This window comes from Macaca fascicularis, chromosome 6, assembly GCF_037993035.2.
Source record: "Macaca fascicularis isolate 582-1 chromosome 6, T2T-MFA8v1.1".
NCBI lineage: Eukaryota > Metazoa > Chordata > Mammalia > Primates > Cercopithecidae > Macaca > Macaca fascicularis.
Window position 1 is genome coordinate 78,507,820 of NC_088380.1, and position 20,166 is coordinate 78,527,985.

A 20,166-nucleotide genomic window follows, 5' to 3' on the forward strand; every position below is an offset into this window, starting at 1 on the left:
CCTTTCAAGTTCTTATCACTCCATTCAAGTTAATTAGGAGGAAAACTTTAAGTCTCCTGAACCATTACCCTGCAGAAGTTTTGGTCCAAAATATATCAATTCTAGTTAACATTTGCCTGAGCAGTGTCCATTCCCCCACTGAGTTGTCAGCAATAAGCAGAGAGATCTGCTGAGGCACCAACATAGGGCCTGGCTTATAGTAGGTGCTCAAATAATACTTATGGAACTGAAGGACATCAGTTGTCCTCTAACGAGAACAATATCATGTTCTTTGCCTCAGACAAGCACTTAACTCTTTGTTCTCACTATTGGAAAAAGAGTCCCTACAGGGATGGGTTTGCCCAGAATGTCGAATAGAATGGCAGTTGAACATTCAGAAAACAGCTTGCTCTGTTAAGAATATGACACTCATTGAAATGGATGCATCTGTACATGGTTGTAAAACTGGGGCCACCTTGCTGTTCCTGATAATTGAGATGTGTGAAGGAATCAAGGAATCTCATCCTTAAAAACAACAGAACACAAAAATATATGGATGAGTTTAGCATAGGGATTAAGGGCATGGTCCGGATTTGAATTAATTGCTGTGGGACCTGAGGACAAGTTCCTGAACCTTGCTAAATCTCAGGTTCATCTACAAAATGCAAATAATAGAATTACCTCGTGAGGTTGTTGGCAGGATTATGTGAGATCACATGCTAACAAATAGTAAGTGTAACCTATTAATTACAGTGATCTTGATGGAATAAAATAATCCAAGGGACAAGATAAAAATTAGCTCAGAAAAGAACTGATTCAGGTTGGAAGGAATGAGGGCCTCAACCAATATCAGCTTTCACCCACAGTTTCTCCTCCTGCCAAGATAGAGGTTCTTTACTTGGGATCTACAGAGCCTTCTGGCTCCCTAAAACTGGACACAAACTTTTGTGCATATGTACATTCTTCTAAGAAAGGAGTCCATAGTTTTCATAAGATTCTCAGAGGAGTCTGGCACCCCCCAAAATTAGAAATCCCAGCCCTGGGCTATATTAGACTCTTACCACCAATCTTGTTTTCTCATCTAAATGTACACAAATCTCCCTTTCTTCTCCTTCTTTTGGTTCAGCTGACATATGGTGGGCTTTTCAAAAGAACTTTGCTAAGATTCTAAGGAGAAATTAGAAAGGGAAATAAAGCACACACAAAAGCTAGGTGAACATCAAAGTACAGCACACACTAGTGATTCTAAGATTCCGCGACAGCATAGCCACACATTGGCTGCGCCTGCTGCAGGTGCGTAAGCCCAGATTTTTTCCCTTTCTTTTGTCCCTTGGAAGACTTGCTGCTTTCTTTTATTTAAAAGTTGAATTCATTTACAGACTGTCCTATCTTCTTAGACTTCTTAATATAGATTCAGACCATTGCTTGTCTCTTAAAACAAGCCCTAAATGAGAGTTTACTAAAAACCAAGAGAGGCTGAAAATTATTCAGTCTCTTGGGGAGTAGGTGATTGGGAAGAGATGCAGAGGTAATCAGAAAGAAAGAGAAAATGGGGAGAATCAGAAAAAGAGAGAAAAAAATCAAGATTTAGCCTTATATTATCAATAAAAGGGTTTGTTTTGATAAGCAAGCATGCCATTAATAGTCATTAAGACCTTAATGTTAATACATTTCAAAGGTTTCACTGAATAATAGATTCTTTTCCTGGTGGGGAGGAGTCAGAGGTAGGTAAGGGATACAGATCCCTGTAGGGAAGTGTTAGATCCCTGAATATGCTCTCCTTTGCCTCCCTTATCCTTAACTTTGAATAGGCGAGGGCCTTCCAGAAAAGGGAGGCAGGGAGGGAAGCATGAAGAATAGGGACGTTTCTGAAAATCATTCACATCTTTTTCACAATCATTTGCTGAGCTTTTTTATTGGGTGCTAGGCTCTGGATGAGGCCCTACAATGTAACAAAGTGAGTAAAACCGAGGTCATGTCTTCAAGAAGTTCTTAATCCAGGAGAAGATATAAATGATAAGCAAATATTATTCAAAATGATAAGCATATTATCTATTGTCATGAGAAGTCCAAAGAAAAATAAGGTTGGAGAAAACACACCTCATGTTAAAAACTAGATTGCCCTGCTTTAAAATTACCTTTAGGATCTGCCCTTTCCTGTCTACAACCACCCCATGTTCCTCCTGGATCCATAAGCCAAAGCTGACATGAAATGATATCCTGGAATCAAAGCATTTTATGGTAAAGTCCAGAGATGAGGTGCTCTGAGCATTTTGAGTACCTCTTTTCTACTTCCAAGGAAATGAGGAAGAAGACAAGGGAAGTTCTTTTTCCCCATAGACTTTTCCCCAAAAGAATTACAGTTATCCCTTGGAACTGTAATTTTGCCCTGTGCTTCTAGAATGCCATGTTCTGCAAAACTGTGTTTTACCGGTAACTACTTTGCCAGAATGTAAAGAAATCTCAGGCTGTGAGCTCCGTAAAGGTAGGCAAAGTATGGTCACACGGTCTGGTGCCTTAGACTACCTTGGCACCAATCAACTCAATAAACAAGCTTGAACCAGATGTTACTTCTATTTCCTAGTCCCACTTCTGCCACCAAGAAAGCCAAACACTTGTTGTGTGGACCCCAGTCTAATTCTAAACCAAAACCATTCTCTCCACTATCAGAGGAACCTTTCAGAGGGTCATTGAAAGATGGAAACCTTGCAGGAGGCAACAGGTGTGGGGAGGGAGAAAGAGAACAAGATAGACCAGCCCTGGGGGGCACCAGAGGGATAAAGGAGGGAGAAGAGGAAACAGCACTTGTATTGGCAGGAGGCCTGGCCTCTTACGTCTGAACTTCTTGGAACTCTCCCAACCCACAGCCCATCATGCCCAGCTTGTCTCTCTCCCTAGGCTCCAGGCCCACCTTTCAGACCAGGCCTGCCCAGGTGAAATCACCAACCTGGACCAGGTTAGTCAGCATCTTAGTTGGTAGACAGATGTTTCCTCACTGGTGTGGCAGCAGAAGAGCTGTTGCTGGTCCAAAGTTAGGAACTGGAACCAAAGCTGAGCCCTCCAGCTAACATACACACACACACACACACACACACACACACACACACACACACACACTCCTGTCCCTCTCTCTATATTCCTTATCTCTGGTATGGATCCATTATTCTTTTAGCTCTCCATACCTGACAGCAAGGGCTCACATCTCACCCTTCCTCATGAATAGTCCAACTACTGAGTAGTCCAACTCCTGGAAACTCAAGCCATCGTCCCTTCTTGCCTAGATTACTGCGTCTTCTCTAAGTACCCTCTCCCTGCTTTGAGCCTTGTCCTCTCTCACACCCTTTTCCAAATAGTTCACCATGGAGCTGCCACAAAAATAATATGAATCTGTTCATGCTTAAAATCATTCAGAGGCTTTCCAATGCCTAGGGAATAAAATTGGGATGCTTCTGATGTCATACAAGACACTGTCTAGGCCAGGTGCAGTGGCTCACGCCTGTAATCCCAGCACTTTGGGAAGCCGAGGCAGGTGGATCAATTGAGGTCACGAGTTCAAGACCAGCCTGACTAACATGGTGAAATCTGTCTCTACTAAAAATACAAAATTAGCTGGGCATGGTGGCACATACCTGTAATCCCAGCTACTTGGGAGGCTGAAGCAGGAGGATAGCTTGAACCCGTGAGGTGGAGGTTGCAGTGAGCTGAGATTGTGCTGTTGCACTCCAGCCTGGGCAACAAGAGCAAAACTCCAACTCAGGGAAAAAAAAAAAGAGAGAGAGAGACACTTTCTAGTCCGCCCATCTCTCTAGCCTCTCAACGACTTCCTTCTACCACTATGCATGTGCTGCGCTCCACCATGCTGAACTTCTTGCTGTCTCCCAAAATGAAATAGTTTTACCATTTAAAAACAAAATAGTATTTACTGAAATGATTTGAGGGTTGAAGCTTGCGAAAAGCTTGGGAAAAGGCAGGAACCATGGACACTTGGGAAGAAATAGAAAGTATAGCAAAAATGTTCTGATAGGAACAGTCCAGTAGGCCTGCCACCTTGCAATGAATTTCCTCCCAGGCTTCTGTCCAGCCTGGGATCAAGAGCAAAGTTTCAGCAAAAAGCATCTGAGTAGTATACCGCAGCTTGGTACCATGGTTGTACTGAGGTCAGCTAAAGGAGAATGTGATTCTTTCAACTCCCTAGTAGGAGGAAGCGACCCCTACATTACCTCCTGCCAATAATACAACTATGGAGGACAGGTACAGGAAGAGGTAATTCCCCAAAGGAAGTTGGTGTGATATAAGGAAGGGGGTAAACTGGGAAGGGTTGGAGGTGGGAGGATGAAGAGAGGTTGGTTCGTGGGTATAAGCATACAGTTACACAGAAGGAAAAATTCTAATGTTCCATAGCAGAGTAACATAACTATAGTTAGCAATAATGTATTGTATATTTTAAAATAGCTATACAAGAGGTCTTGAAATGCCCCCCACACATAGGTATGATAAATGTTCAAGGTGATAGAAGACCCAAATACCCAGATTTGATCATTATACTCTCTATGCATTTAACAAAATATCACATGTACCCCATAAATATGTGCAAATATTGTATATAAATAATACAAATTTAAAAAATAAAAGCACCATGTTAACATAAAAAAGGAAGAGGGTGCAGATGCTGGTCATCTGAAAAGTAATAATCATGTATGTCATGACCCCATTTTTCTCCATACTTGACATACTACAACTCCCCTTACTCTTACCTGCTACCACCATCCCATTCTGCCTGATGCATGCTTATTTGTCCATGAAAGGTTAGCTCTGACATTACCTCCTCTAGGAAGTCTTCTCTGACCTTCGTAGGCTGTGTTAGGGAACCCCTCACCTGCATATCTTTATCCTGTCTCTTACCATATGAATTAAAATTGTTTCTTTGTCCATTTCCACAATCATGTGTTATTATGGCCCCTTGTAACAAGGGGTCCTAACCACCAAGTGTAATGCTGGGAAAAAAAATGTAGATGAACTTCAAAGCTCAGTTAAAAATAGTGACCTGCCAAAAATGATTTTTTGGACTGCTTACCACACCATTTTTAATAATGGAAATTGAGGTCTCTCTGGAAACCCCTTATGTATTCTTGCATAATTTATGTGTCTTTATGCTGTTTCATGATTTGCATACTGCATTGCTAAGGTGATTCTAAACCCAATTCCCCTGTATCCCAGCCTCACCTCTGGTTCCTCGTTGATGTAATTCAACACCATGTCATAACTGTTCTCCCAGAGCTGAAGCAAGTCAGTTCATTGAAAGCTTGGTTGGGATTCTTAATCTGTAGGAATTTTCTATTGTTTGTCTTCTTATTGGCAAAGGATCTTAGTTTAATCTGTGGAAAGATAGAAACCCATTAAAATACTTCTACAGCCATGTTGTGTGCTTTTGAGAATGATTCACTCATTTTTAAACCATGTTCCTTCCTAAATCAGTGTGGCGTTTCTCCAGATCGATTTCTTTAGAGAATATTGCAAATTTATTACAAAAGTGGCTGCTAAGTGAATCATTAATGAGCTTAATAAAGTCATTTAAGAGAGAATTAATCTATAGTGAATGGGCTTTGTCATACACAGAGCCATTTTTAGGAGAATAATGCTTGTTAGATGGGAAACAAAAGACAATATTAATGTAGCAGTAGCGGTAATGGTAGCTGTCTCAAAGATGGCATCATAGGAACTGCTGCTATTTTCATCCCCAGAGCCTGCCTCTGCAGATCAAAATGACATTGTAAGCTCATGCTTTGAAGTCACTACCTGCACTCCAAACACTTAGCAATTATAAATAAAATATTTTAAGAACGAATTTAAAAGAAAGTTTTAAAAAAAGTAAACCACATGCCCGTACATACATAAAGAAAAATAAATATCTATGTGCTAGAAACAGACCAGAAATATAACACAGTAGTTACTAAAGCTGGGAGCTTGTGGGCTCTGGAGACACACACAGATAGGCAAGATAACTCCTCTGCAGTATTGGGAGTAAAGGGGCCCTAGATGGTTGGAGCCTGGATCCAGGCTTATTGCTTGAACCTAAATGGGGTGGGGAACTTCTGCCCTAAAAAAGGTGCAGCTGTTACCTAAGGTTAGGACTTATATAAATGTGCATCTAGAAAAGTAGAAACAAGCAGGTATAACCAAGACTTGGGCCAAGCTGCCTCCTGACTCAGTGACTAAATCTGTAATATCTGAATACCATCGCAAGATAAAAGTTCAGAGCCACCAACATAAAACCAGGTTGTGAACTGGGGCCCTGTGGCCAAGCAGGGAGGGAAAGGTATAACAAGAAGAGAGAAAGTGTGTGCGATGTCACTCAAAATGTACATCACACAAGTTAAAATTCTAAAACAATTAAAGAAAGCTAACATTAAGAAAAGGAGCCAATGAAATCAATATTTGGGATACATTCATTTCAGATTTACAGGCATACCTCGTTTTATTACATTGCTCTTTGCAGACACTTCGTTTTTCACAAATTGAAGATTTGTAGCAATCCTGCATCAAGCAAGTCTATCATGCCAGTTTTCCAACAGCATGTGCTAACTTTATATCTCTGAGTCATAGTTTGAAAATTCTCACAATATTTCAAACTTTTTCATTATTATTAGTCTGTTATGATGATCTTGATCAGTGATCTTTGACATTACTATTGTAATTGTTTTCGAATGCCACAAATCACACCCATATACAACAACAAATTTAGTCGGTAAATGTTGTATATGTTCTGACTGCTCCACCAACCAGCCATTTTCCCATCTCTCTCCTCCTCAGGCCTCCCTATTCCTTGACACACAACAATATTGAAATTAGGCCAATTAATAACTCTATAAAAGCCTCTAAGTGTTCAAGTGAAAGGAAAAGTCCTGCAACTCTCAAGTTAAATCAAAAGCTATAAATGATTAAGCTTAGTGAGGAAGGTATGTTGAAAATTGAAACAGACTGAAAGCTAGGCCAAATGGTTAATCAAATTGTGAATGCAAAGAAAAAGTTATTGAAGAAAATTAGAAGTGCTACTCCATTAACACACAAATGATAAGAAGACAAAACAGCCTTATTGCTAATATAGAAAAAGTCTGAGTGTCTGGATAGAAAATCAACCCAGCCACAATATTCACTTAAGTCATTCTATGAAGGCTGAGAAGTGAGGAACTGCACAAGAAAAGTTTGAAACCAGCAAAAGTTGGTTCATGAGGTTTAAGAAAAGAAGCCATCTCCATAATATAGAAGTGTAAAGTGACGCAGCAAGTGCTGATATAGAAGTTGCAACAAGTTACCCAGAAGATCTAGCTAAGATCATTGATGAAGGTGACTACACTGAGCAACAGATTTTCAGTGGAGATGAAACAGCCTTCTATTGGAAGAAGATGCCATCTAGGACTTTCCTAGCTGGAGAGGAGAAGTCAATGCCTGGCTTCAAAGCTTCAAAGGACAAGCTGACTTCCTTGTTAGGCACTAACGCAAATGGTGTCTTTAAGTTGAAACCAATGCTTATCTGCCATTTGAAAATCCTAGACCCCTTATGAATTATGCTGAATGTACTCTGCCTGTGCTCTGTAAGTGAAACAACAAAGCCTGGGAAACAGCACATCTGTTTATAGTGTGGTTTACTGAATATGTTAAGCCCACAGTTGAGACCTACTTCTCAGAAAAAAAAAAGACTTATTTCAAAATATTAGGGCTCATTGTCAATGTACTTAGTCATCCAAGAGCTCTGATGGAGATGAACAAGGAGATTAATGTTGTTTTCATGCCTACTAACACAATATCTATTCTGCAACCCATGAATTAAGGAGTAGTTTCAACTTTCAAGTCTTAACTATTTAAGAAACACATTTTATGAAGCTATAGCTATCATAGATAGTGATTCCTCTCATAGATGTGAGCAAAGTAAATTGAAAATCTTCTAAAAAAGATTCACTATTCCAGATACCAGTGAGAACATTTGTGATTCATGGGAGGAGGTCAAAATATCAACATTAACAAGATTTTGGAATACGTTGATTCCAACCCTCATGGATGACTTTGAGGGGTTCAGGACTTCAGTGGAGGAAGTAACTGCAGATGTGGTGGAAATAGCGAAACAACTAGAATTAGAAGTGGAGCCTGAAAATGTGACTGAATTGCTACAATCTCATGATCAAACTTGAAAGAATGAGGAGTTGCTTCTTCTTACAGATGATCAAAGAAAGTGGTTTCTTGAGATGGAATCTACTACACCTGGTGAAGATGCTGTGAACATTGTTGAAATGACAGCAAAGGATTTAGAGTATTACATAAATTTAGTTGATAAAGCAGTGGGAAAGTTTGAGAGAATTGACTCCAAGTTTGAAAGAAGTTCTACTGTGAGTAAAATGCTATCAAATAGCATCATATGCTACAGAAAAATCTTCTGTGAGTCAACTGATGCTGCAAATTTCATTGTTGTCTTACTTTAAGAAATGGCCACAGACATCCCAATCTTCAGCAACCAACACCCTGATCAGTCAGCTACCATCAACATCAAAGCAAGACCCTCTACCAGCAAAAAGATTACAACTTACTGAAGGCTCAGATGATTGTTAGCATGTTTAGCAATGAAGTATTTTTTAATTAAGAGACATACAATTTTAGACATAATGCTATTGCATACTTAGACTATAGAACAGTATAAACATAACTTCTATATGCACTGGGAAACCAAAAAATTTGTGTGACTAACTTTATTGTGATATTTGCTTTATTGCATTGTACTGAAAATGAACCCACAATGTCTCTGAGATATGCCTGTAATAGCAGAATCTGAAAGTGAAATTACAATAGGGATTGTAGCCTGGGCAACATAGCAAAACCCCATCTCTACTAAAAGTACAAAAAATTAGCCAGGTGTGGTGACATGTACCTGTAGTCCCAGCTACTCAGGAGGCTGAGGTGGGAGAATTCCCTGAGCCAGAGAAGTGGAGGCTGCAGTGAGCCAAGATTGCATCACTGCACACCGACCTGGGCAACTGGAATAAGACCCTGTCTCAGAAAAATAAAAATAAAATAAAATAGGGATTGTTAGAACCATCAAGGAGAAAAAGAAAGGAGGAATATTCATAGAAATGAATAGTAAATTGTGAAAGAAAACAAGTAAAAAATGAAACAAGAGCAGGCTGATATGAAAAGGACAAGTTGGAAATTCTGGTAATAAAAACCACAGTATTTGAGTGAAAAACTCAATAAACAGGATTAACTCTGTCTTGGATATAACAAGACAGAGAATTAATACATTAGAAGGTTATATAGAGGAGCTTACCCAGAATGCAGCAATAAAGAGTTAAGGAAGGGGGGAAAAACAGTAAATAGCAATTAAGAGATGTGGAAGACATCTTGAAAAGATCTAATATATGTCTAATAGGAGTTCAAGAATAAAATAGAGGAAAATGTCTGTGAATCAATAGTCAAAGAGATACTATGAACTTTTCAGATGGAAGAAAATGATATATGTTCTCAGAAGAAAAGGTTACATACACCAAGTGCCAAAAAGAATACACAGTAATGAACCTATAACAGGAAACATTTTTCAGTGAAACTACTGAACATTGGAGGTAGAGAGAAAATCTTGAAAGCTTCCAAAGCAAAAAGACAGCTAACCTGCAAGGAAAAGACAGTTAGACTCTCATCTGCAATGGGTGCCAGAAAACAGCAGAAGAATCTTTTCACAGCCAATTATCAACCAAGACTTCTATACCCAGGTAAACTATCATTCACAGCAGAGTAAAATAAATCATTTTCAAGCAAAAAGACTAAGTGTGTTATCACTCACATGCTAAGTCCTAAAATTGAGAAATCATTGATAAATATGATTAACCATTTACTTTAAGTAACTAATGTGTGTTTTTAAAAGACAAATCTAAAAACCTAGATAGTAATACTATGGGAGTGGTATTCAATGAATAGAAAATGCATGGTAAGTTCCTTAACCCTTTCAGGAATATAGAGAGAGTTAATCACTCTAGATTTTGTTAGAAATTTTACAATAAATATACACGAAAATTTAGAGGTAATCTCAGAAAATAAAAACTATAAAATAGAAGCCAAAGTCTTATAATGAACAGTCTTGAAAAATCTGTAGGCTAGGACTTGAGTTGTGGAGGTAACGGTTCACTGAAGGCTGCCCATGGCCTGAAAAAATAAAATTTCTCAATATTTTTTTCTTTGCTACTAAAGAAGAACTTAAGCGCTAAAGAATCAAATGCCATGAAATTGAATTCAGATACAAATTTAAGTTTTTGCTTTTTAGTAACTAAAGGATTTAAAAGAGAAATTTAACATGGCCTCAACTCTTAAGTTCCTGTTGATTATCAGATACAACATTATGTAAAAAACAACTTTTTTCTTACTTAACCGTTGATGAGAAGGTGCCACCTGATTTCCAAAATCTTAACATTTTAAATCAACAAAATACATTAACTTACTTGACTTTGAGCCAAGTAAAATGGTTCTCAAGCGCCTTGGACTCTTCCAAGGAAGCATATTAAGATACAGATCCTGGGGACACTCTAAGAGACGCGGATTCTGAAGATTGGAAAAGGCTAGGGATTTGCATTTTTAACAGATAGTTCTGACACAGATGATGGGAAGACTGCAAATATCTGAAATGTTGACTTAGTAAAATCAAAATAATAGTAAAATTAGCCAGGCAGCCCTGAGGGAATCTTAACAGCAAACATAAAAATTGAGCCACCCATTGTGAAAGACATCCAGGTTGGAACTATGACAATTCTAATTAATGAGTTAAATACTTGTTGAATACTAATCTAGAAATCAAAAGACCTGGTTTCTGTTCCAGTTCGGCTGGTAATTAGCTTTGAGACTTCGGGAGAAGTGGGGGGATTATTTTTCCTCTCTGGGCCCAAGTTTCCTCATCTATAAAATACAGTTAAATTATTCTCTGCCAGCTTTAATGTTCTTTGGCTCTATGAGTTCACATAATGGGATTGTGGGTCAGTAATTAATCTAATCTTTATAGGTTCTTCGAAAGAGGCCCCCCGCCTTATTTCCCCAGGAGATGGCAGTGGGAAAGTACAGCATAGAGAAACCACCATTATGATTTCTGCTTGGAGACAGCATAATGCTGCAGAGAGGCAGGTTCTGAGTGAGACACCAAATTGACCCTCAGTATCTGATCTCCACCTTTCCCGGTTACAAAAATTGTTCTTTAAAAGCTTACCAAATGAATACAGCAAAGGATGGGTAAAGAAAACGCAGTCGATCTCTTCTAAATGCAAATTACCTTGGCAATTATGCAAGCAATTTAAAATAACGAGTTGCAAGCAAGAACAACAACAAAGATTTGATTCCCAAGTTAGAAACTTTCAATGCAGCTGAAAGCTACAAATCCTGGGAGATGCAGGCCCCCAGAGCTGTATGGATGGTGGTAACAGAGACATGTAATGAAACAAACTTCCGAGAAAAACTAGACTTACCTAGTTCTTCTAAGAAAAAAAGAGTTTTTTCTTTAAAAGCGGTCTTTTGTGAGGCTTGGATTCCTCCAGCAATGAATGTAGAGCCAAGCTGTGAACCCAAAGACTGGAGCCCTACACACCTCCCCAGCTTTTACTGTAGAAATCTCTATTTGTTCTGGAATCTCTTTTATCAACACTTCAGTTACTCCTACAGTGTGAACTCCAAACAGTCCTGCTTAAGAAACTATCTGCAAATACCAGAATGGCTAATCCTAAAAATAAGGTGTTAATTGGTCTCTTGGTGATTCCAACCTCAAACACAATAAACTAGTATCCCTTTTTAACCGTGGGGGTTTTGCCCCACTGCTAGTCTGAAGTACTGGGTCTTTCTTACCTGAATTTGGCTCTTTCTTTTTCTGCTGCTTTTCAGCTTATGTTTTAGGTAAAAATAAAGGAAAAAGAAACTAGTAAGAAATACAGTGCATCTTTCTCTCTCTTCATCTGACAGTAATTATAGGGTGTTAAACCCCAAGTAAACCAGGTCATACTGTGTCTTCAGGAGGAGCCAAATTAGGAGGGAAGCTTGCCATTCCTGAAGTCTTCCTTATGGACATAGGAATCCAACAATTAAAAAAATTTTTTTTCTTTTTAGAGACGGAATCTATGTCACCTAAGCTGGACTCAAACTCCTAGGCTCAAAGGATCCTCCCTCAGCCTCCCAGGTAGCTGGGACAACAGGTAAGCAGTACACTGGGCTTCTCAGGAATTCACTTTTTTTTTTTTTTTTTTAAGACAGAGTTTCACTCTCGTCACCCAGGCTGGAGTGCAGTGGCATTATCTCGGCTCACTGCAACCTCCGCCTCCCTGGTTCAAGCAATTCCCCTGCCTCAGCCTCCCAAGTAGCTGGGATTACAGGCGCACGCCACCATACCCAGCTAAATTTTTTGTATTTTTGGTAGAGACAGGGTTTCAACATGTTGGCCAGACTGATCTCGAACTCCTGACCTCAGTCAATTTGCCCACCTCCACCTCCCAAAGTGCTGGGATTACAGGCTTGAGCCACCGTGCCCAGCCAGGAATCCACTACTAAACAATAAGCACCTGTTAGTGCCTCTGGCCCAAATGCCCAGTTAACTGTGGCCCAGTTTCCCTGGGCGTTGACTGAGTGGTTAGCTGGGGCAGAGAGCCAATCAACAAATTAGGGGCATTGATCCTTTTTATTATCTTTGTTTTTATCTGTCACTTCTGACCTGCAACAACATCCCATTGTCAGCTCAGATTCTGGAGCATTTAAACCTTTTGCCTCCCACTGAGAAAGCGTTTTCCTAATAAGGAAGTAGTGTGACTGCAGAACGGTAATACAGTAGGAGGGATCTCCCCCGGTACCCATCACTCAGGGACAGACTGGCTCTGGGTTCTACTCCTAACTTCTCTCATCATTTGTACTACTATCCACAACCATCATTTCAGAGAAATTTCTCTGCTTCGGTATATACAGGAATTTGACCTGGGATTTGTGTGAAATATTTATATTGTTTTTCATTTGGGTAGATGGCACCAGAACAATGCAGTTCTCAATTTCCTTGTGCTGTTCTCCTTTACTTGCAAGCAGGACAGGAGCGGAGAATTAGAGGAAAGGATTTCACTGAGTGGTGACAGTCTTTCCTCCAAACTTTCCATGGCAAACACAGTGTTGATATGTACTTGTGAGACCCTCCTAGGGCTGCATGTACTTCCTGATGGGCCTGGCTGCCAAGCTGCCTCTTGTGGGACTGGCCTGGAGCCTCTAGAGCAAGGGTCAGGAGACAGGATACAGGGTTTATGTTGCTGTCCGAACTGGGAGCACAGATCGAGCTGCCCAACACTGGGAACTGAAGGCTCAGACATTACTTCACATCTCAGCAGAATGATGCAATGATCGCTCTGCTGCAAGTTCTGCTAAACAGCTCAATGTTTGTTTCTCCATCCTCAGTAACATTCTTGTCACTGAGCCAATGGCCTCATCAAAGGAACTAAGCAAGGATCCTATAATAGCCTTTTTTCAGTTATTGGTAATAACAGTAATAATTATGGGCTCCCTATAACAAGCCCTGTGCAAAAGCCATAAAAGGGAAAAATGGCCCTGTTTTTCCAGCATCCCATCTTCCTAAAGATTAAGTTTTTCTATATCAACTATTCAACCATTCACTGAGCAGTCTTCATGAACATGGCAATATGCTGGGTGTTGGGTTTGCTGGTGGATGAGTTCAACTCATCCCTGCTCTCAAGGAACTTACAAGACACCATAGAGGGCAGATGGATACGAAAAAACTAGATTGTCCTAAGTGCCACTGGGGAGACCCAGAGCCAGATGGAAGGCAAGTCCATTTCTGTTTTTGTTTTTGTGTGTGTGTGTGTGTGTGGGTTTTTTTTGGGTTTTTTTTTTTTTTTTTGAGACAGAGTCTCACTCTGTCACCCATGCTGGAGTGCAGTGGCACGTTCTCAGCTCACTGCAGCCTCTGCCTCCCGGGTTCAAGCAGTTCTCATGCCTCAACCTCCTGAGTAGCTGGGATTACAGGCACGCGCCACCTCATCCAGCTAATTTTTGTATTTTTAGTAGAGATGGGGTTTTCCCACATTGGCTAGGCTGGTCTCAAACTCCTGACCTCAAGCAATCCACCTGCCTAGGTCTCCAAAAGTGCTGGAATTACTGGTGTGAGCCACCGCACCCAGCCAAAGGCAAGTCCATTTCTAGCTGAGGAGGGGCAATCAGGAGTTGGGCTGTGTTGAGTTATCCTTGTGCATATCTTGTACTCAGGGCTTATTTATCTCTATTAGAACCCAACGAGCTGGTGGTGTAAACATCGTCTCTTCTCTATATCAGAATGTAACGGAATAAGTTTTTTATCTAAAACCTCACTTGGCGTAGTCTTTATGTTATTTCCACTGTGATAGATGAAAGAAAAAAGAGCAGTTTAGAATGACATCTACTAATAAACCTCACTGGTCATTCAAGATCTAGTTTCACTTGAAATCTGAAGAGGATTTCTGCCAGAGAATCAAGGCCTGTGGTTATCTTCATTTCTTTACCATAACTCCCCTGCATCCTTCTATCAGCAATGTACTCTCAACACACCCCCAGTTTCCTCTTCCCACTGCCTAAAACCTCATCTCCCAAAGACGTATCCTGACAACTCTGCCCAAGAGGCCCTTCCGACCTCTCACCCGTCCTTTCTCTATAAGAGCAGCCTACCTGTTTCATTCACAAAATATATCACCATTTGTAACTTTTTTTTTTGACACAGAGTCTTGCTCTGTTCCCCAGGCTGGAGTGCAATGCCACGATCTCGGCTCACTGCAACCTCTGCCTCCCAGGTTCAAGCGATTCTCCTGAGTAGCTGGGATTACAGGTGCCCGCCACAATGCCCAGCTAATTTTTATATTTTTAATAGAGACAGGGTTTCACCATGTTGGCCAGGCTGGTCTTGAAGTCCTGACCTCAGGTAATCCTCCCACCTTGGCCTTCCAAAGAACTGGGATTACAGGCATGAGCCACAGTGCCTGGCTGTAATGTTTATTTTCTTATCAGCAATCTTCCAGAACACACTGTAAGCTCCTTTAGGATGGAGGTTCTTTCTGTCACAATGCCCAGCATATAGCAGATGTGAAAAAATTCTTGCATGAATAAATTAGTAAATAAATAAGCAGTAGCACTATGACTTTAGGAAAGTCCTCACAGCTCTCTAGACCATGGTTGCCACATCAGTCAAATAAAAGAACTCAAAACAAGGATCCAGACTGACTATACTATGATTCCAGGACTTGGTAAAATCAGCACTAGTGCTTCACCAGAAAATGTGGAGCGTCTCTGACCTCAAGGCAGTTTTCCTAGTAGAAAGACATAATAGGTAATGGATGGAAGGATGTTCGGTATTATTATCCCACTTTATAAAAAATGAAGATGCCTAAATACATTTTGTGTCTGTCAAGAAGCCAGGAAACTTAAAAAGAGGCTCCTCCACACATGCAAGTAGATTGATTCAACCTGTGTCAGCAGCCAGGGGCCCTGGAGTCAGCCCCTCCACTGGAGGACACTAGCAAGAAGATATTTGCAAAATACTTTTTCTGATGGAGTCAAGAGAACCTCTGGTCTAACCCATGAGCTTGCATTAGTGCCTCAGCTCAGCCTAACTCCAGCACCATCTTATAGATCCTGAAAGTGGGTGGTCTGGAGATTCGCTTCTAAACTGCCTCAGATTCAAGCAAACTCCACATTCGTTTGAAAGACAGAGGCCAGAGGGACTGGCTAGATCAGGGAGGTTGGTAAACACAGTGCCTTTTTTTTTTTTTTTTTTTTCTTTTATCAACAGGAAATACAAGCTCTGGTTCTGGATGAAAGGGAAAAAAATCATTGAAAGTAATTTATATCTGAAGCTGTTTAGTGGTGTCATCCTAATTTACAACAGAACCAGTTTCAAATTTAAAAAAAAAAAAAGCAGGCTTTTTCTGTTTCCTGTTAGCAAAGAACATGGGGTTATTAAAAAAAAAATCCACTGGCTTTTCCCAAGTGTTGATAAGGTTTGGAATCCTGCAGTTCTCATGAGAAGAATTCAAACCTCCTAATTAAAAGTTTTGTTCTCACAGTCAAATCTTGAGCCTGTGCCGTTTGGCTCCACTTCTCTATGGTTAATTCATTTTGATCTTCCTCCAAAAGATAAATTGACAGTGTGGGACAAACCCTTATCAGAAGTTTATTAATGATTATGATTTCTGGTTTTGAAAGGAGAAGTATTTTGCTGTAACATACTTCACCTCATACGGAACCCAGGGCATACCCGGCTATGAGTGAATACACGTTGAATGGAATCTTCCCTGGATTAGTGACAATTGTTCATCTCTAGGGCTAGCCAGGTAGGGAGAAATGGTTTATTAAATAGATCGTGTTTGGGCTCAGGTTGAATATAGTGACAGGAAACTGAAAATAGTCCTGACATTGGATGACTTGATATTTTTCATAATTTTAAACAGATAATTCAGATGCTGGTGTTTTGGAATGCTGCCCAAAGATCTGCTCTCCATATAAGCAAACTATAAAATGCAAACTAGGGCTATGATGAACCACCTACCTCTTTCCCTGAGGCAGACTTCATACTTCCTGAACCAGAATACTTGTCTGACCACAATATTTAATATTTGGAATTGGGACTCTCCCAGAAATCTGGGACATATGGTGAGGACCTGAAGCCTGTAGTCAAATTGGAGTTTTCTTAAATATTTGGTTAAAATTTGAATATTTTCAAGTCCAGTCCGCTTATAACTTAGTGTACTAAGTTGTACTCAAAAAAGATGTACAAAAAAAAATGGATGTACTCAAAATTTACATACCTAATACAGTGGTGGAGTTAGCTAGGTAACCTCCTTTTGTTAGCAAAAATGAGAGTCTGACTTCTGAGATCTTCAGAGACTATTTGGAAATTTCTGGAAGGGAAATGTCATGGTTGCCCTTTCTGCTACCAAGACTGTCAGTAGTTACACAAAATTATACTATTAAAAGTCCCCAGATGGGGAGTGGCTCATGCCTGCAATCCTAACACTTTGGGAGGCTGCAGTGGGAGAATCATTTGAGCCCAGGAATTCAAGACGAGCCTGGGCAACATAGGGAGACCTCATCTCCACAAAAAATTTAAAAATTAGCCAAGCATGGCGGTGCACACCTGTGGTCCTAGCTACTCAGAAGACTGAGATGACAGGATTGCTTGAGCTCGGAGGTTGAGGCTGCAGTAAGTCATGATTGTACTGAGGCACTTCAGCCTGGGTGACAAAGCAAGACCCTGTCTCCGAAAATAAAAATAAAATAAAATAAAATAAAGTTCCCTTTTACCTATATTAAATAGTACATCTGTGTTTGGAAAGCTTTGGGTAGAGGACACAGGTAGGAAGGCCATTCTTGTGCCCAGGTGGCAGCAGCCATTGAGGGTCTGAGGGAAGTCCAAACTGAAGGTTCGCCCAGGACCATTCTCCTCAGAGACTAGAAGGTCTCTCCATCTTAGGACTGAGGCTACCTGAAACAATGAGGAAAGGTGATGCTGAATGGAATACGTGTTAATCAAGAGAAAGGCCTTTCCTGTAGTTTATGCCTCTCTTCATTACTCTCCAGCAGGTTCTGCTGGTGCCTGAAGCCTCTTCCAGTGTTTACATCCTTTTTGGCCATTTCTAGTAGTGTCTTTACAGAAAACAGGGTGGGGGAAGACATAAGAGGCGAAACTCAAATAGCCTACTTTTCCCAACCTTTACAACTAAAATATTTTTCTAAACAGAAAATTGGAAAGCTGTGGCAAATGATCATACCTGATAGTTCTGTTCCCTTTGCCCATGTGTGACTGAAACTGAGCCAGAAGGATTGAATTTTCTTACTCCATTTTACCTTTTTATATATATTTTTTAAATCATATTTTGAGTGCACACAGGAACTTTTTTTTTAACCAAAGAGTAGCACCCTGTTATAGATATTCTCCAGTGACCCAACTCCCATGCCCTAGCTTTTCTATAAAAGGAGCCTGGCGTTATAGGAAAGACAGGGTAGCCCTCCAGACCAGGACGTCATGGAGAGGTCAGCCCATCCAAAGAAGAGGTAGCGCATGCAGGGCGTGGAGAGGGAAGTTCACGGGTGATGGGTGATGGGAGACACTGCCCTACACCACTAAATCCCTGCAGCCTCCTCCCCCTCATCCCTGGAAAGTAAGAGGAGCTCACTTGTCAGACTCCTCCCAGCCCAGAGTTGAAACAAGCTTTCCTCCACTCCATACTGCATAAGCCACAATGCTCCAAGCCTCCTCAAATTCATCCATGAAGCTCTGTGGGGCCTGCAGGCAGGCCCATTCCAAAAAAGACCTGAATATTTTATTGACAGTGGAACCCTAATTAGGTGGTTTCTGTAGTCGCTGATTTCTCCAGCACTTGAAGGCAGAAGGCAGCATTTTTGTCCCCTTCTAATTTGCCCTCTCTACCCCTCACACCCCAAAGCCAGGGCTGCTGGCACTCCTGCTGAGAAGAATAGATGGGGAAGAAATATTTCCGGGATTAGTCTCATAAATCTTTCACTGGCTTCCCTGGAAATTCTCTACCCTTGAGCAAGGAGGGGGGTGTGGGTTGAGGGGGGAGCCTTAGATCACTCCTGACTCATTAGCGTGTTTCCACAATGTGCCAGCTGGATCATCTAAAAATTATTCAGCTGCCCAGGAGGAAAGCCTTTTTGCCAAACTACAGGTTTATTCGAAGAACTTAATGCAATCTTCAGCCCAGGCATCCAACCACAAAGCCCAGCAAGCTCTTCAGAGAGCCATTTCCTGACCCCAGAGGCAGTCAGTGACCCCCTGGAGTGGATTTTTACATAGAGATGCTGTCCTTACCTGCAAAGCTTTCTAAAGAAGGGATTTGGGAAAGATAATCTACTGTGTTGTTGGCTTTGTGCATGTCTGGAAGAAGTCATAAAATCTTCGTGTTCTTGATGGAGTGAGTTCCAGGAAATATTACCTTTCCCTTATCAGGTCCCCATGAATTGAATCAGGCTGATAACGTAGCCTTCAGGTTTCCATGTGTGCATTCACCACCTACGTTTGCAACAACTCTTCCTTTTTCTGTTTTGTCCTCTCTCATATCTAAAAGATTTTTATCAGCACTTTCTCACTGTATCTGTGTCTGTTTTCAGCCCCTTGTTAGTGTTCTACATGGTGTGTCCAGTTTTATTAATAGCAGGAGGCTGGATGTAGTGGCTCACATCTGTAATCCCAGCACTTTGGGAGGCCAAGGCAGGTGGATCACTCGAGAGGCCAAGAGTTCAAGATCAGCCTGGCCAACATGGTGAAACCCTGTCTCTACTAAAACTACAAAAAATTACCTGGTTGTGGTGGCACACGCCTGTAGTCCCAGCTACTCAGAAGGTGAAGGTTGTGGTGAGCTGAGATCGCACAACTGCGCTCCAGCCTGGGTGACAGAGCAAGACTCTGACTCAAATAATAATAATAATAGCAGGAGTTACCATTTATTGAATGCTGACTGTGTCAGCCACTGTGACCCTACATACATTTATTCATTTATAACTGACAAACTGCAAAGTAGATCTTTAAAAGCCTACGATCCAAATGAAGAAACTGAGGTTTAGAAAAACAGCTGGAAAGTACTAGTCAGGATTCAGAGCCTGCTCTGTGTGATTCCCAAGCATTGTCTCTCAGCCACTTCACTGAAACACAGAGAGCCCGGGAGATGTGCATTGCTTTTGGTTAACACCCATATCCAGGCACATGCTGCAGAGCCCGAACGATGTCCTCACTGTCACTTCTCCAACCCTCTGAAGATGGTGATGGAAATGAGTGCGCCATGACAATTTCTGCGGAAAGATTCCAAGAATTGTCAGAAATCTTGAGGCCAGGGCATGTCTAGCTCCCTAACCCACAGCAGGGTGCTGAATAGGTTTCTGATGACATGCTTTTGATAAAGAAAGAGAGTTCCTCAGGCAATGGAGCCTGGAGATCAGTGAGGGGAGGGGTATTAGAGGAGCCCCACAGGGAGCAGAACCTGGGGTGCCATCACAGGCAAGAAGACAAGTCAGAAAGCATAGACCCAGCGCAATTATTAACAGAAAAGGCCATTGTTTGGAAGTCTGAGGTTTTGGAGAGGGTCAAAATTGTAACAGAAGTCCCTCTGCAGTGACTTTTGGACTCTAAGCTCTTTAGGATTCTCTCTT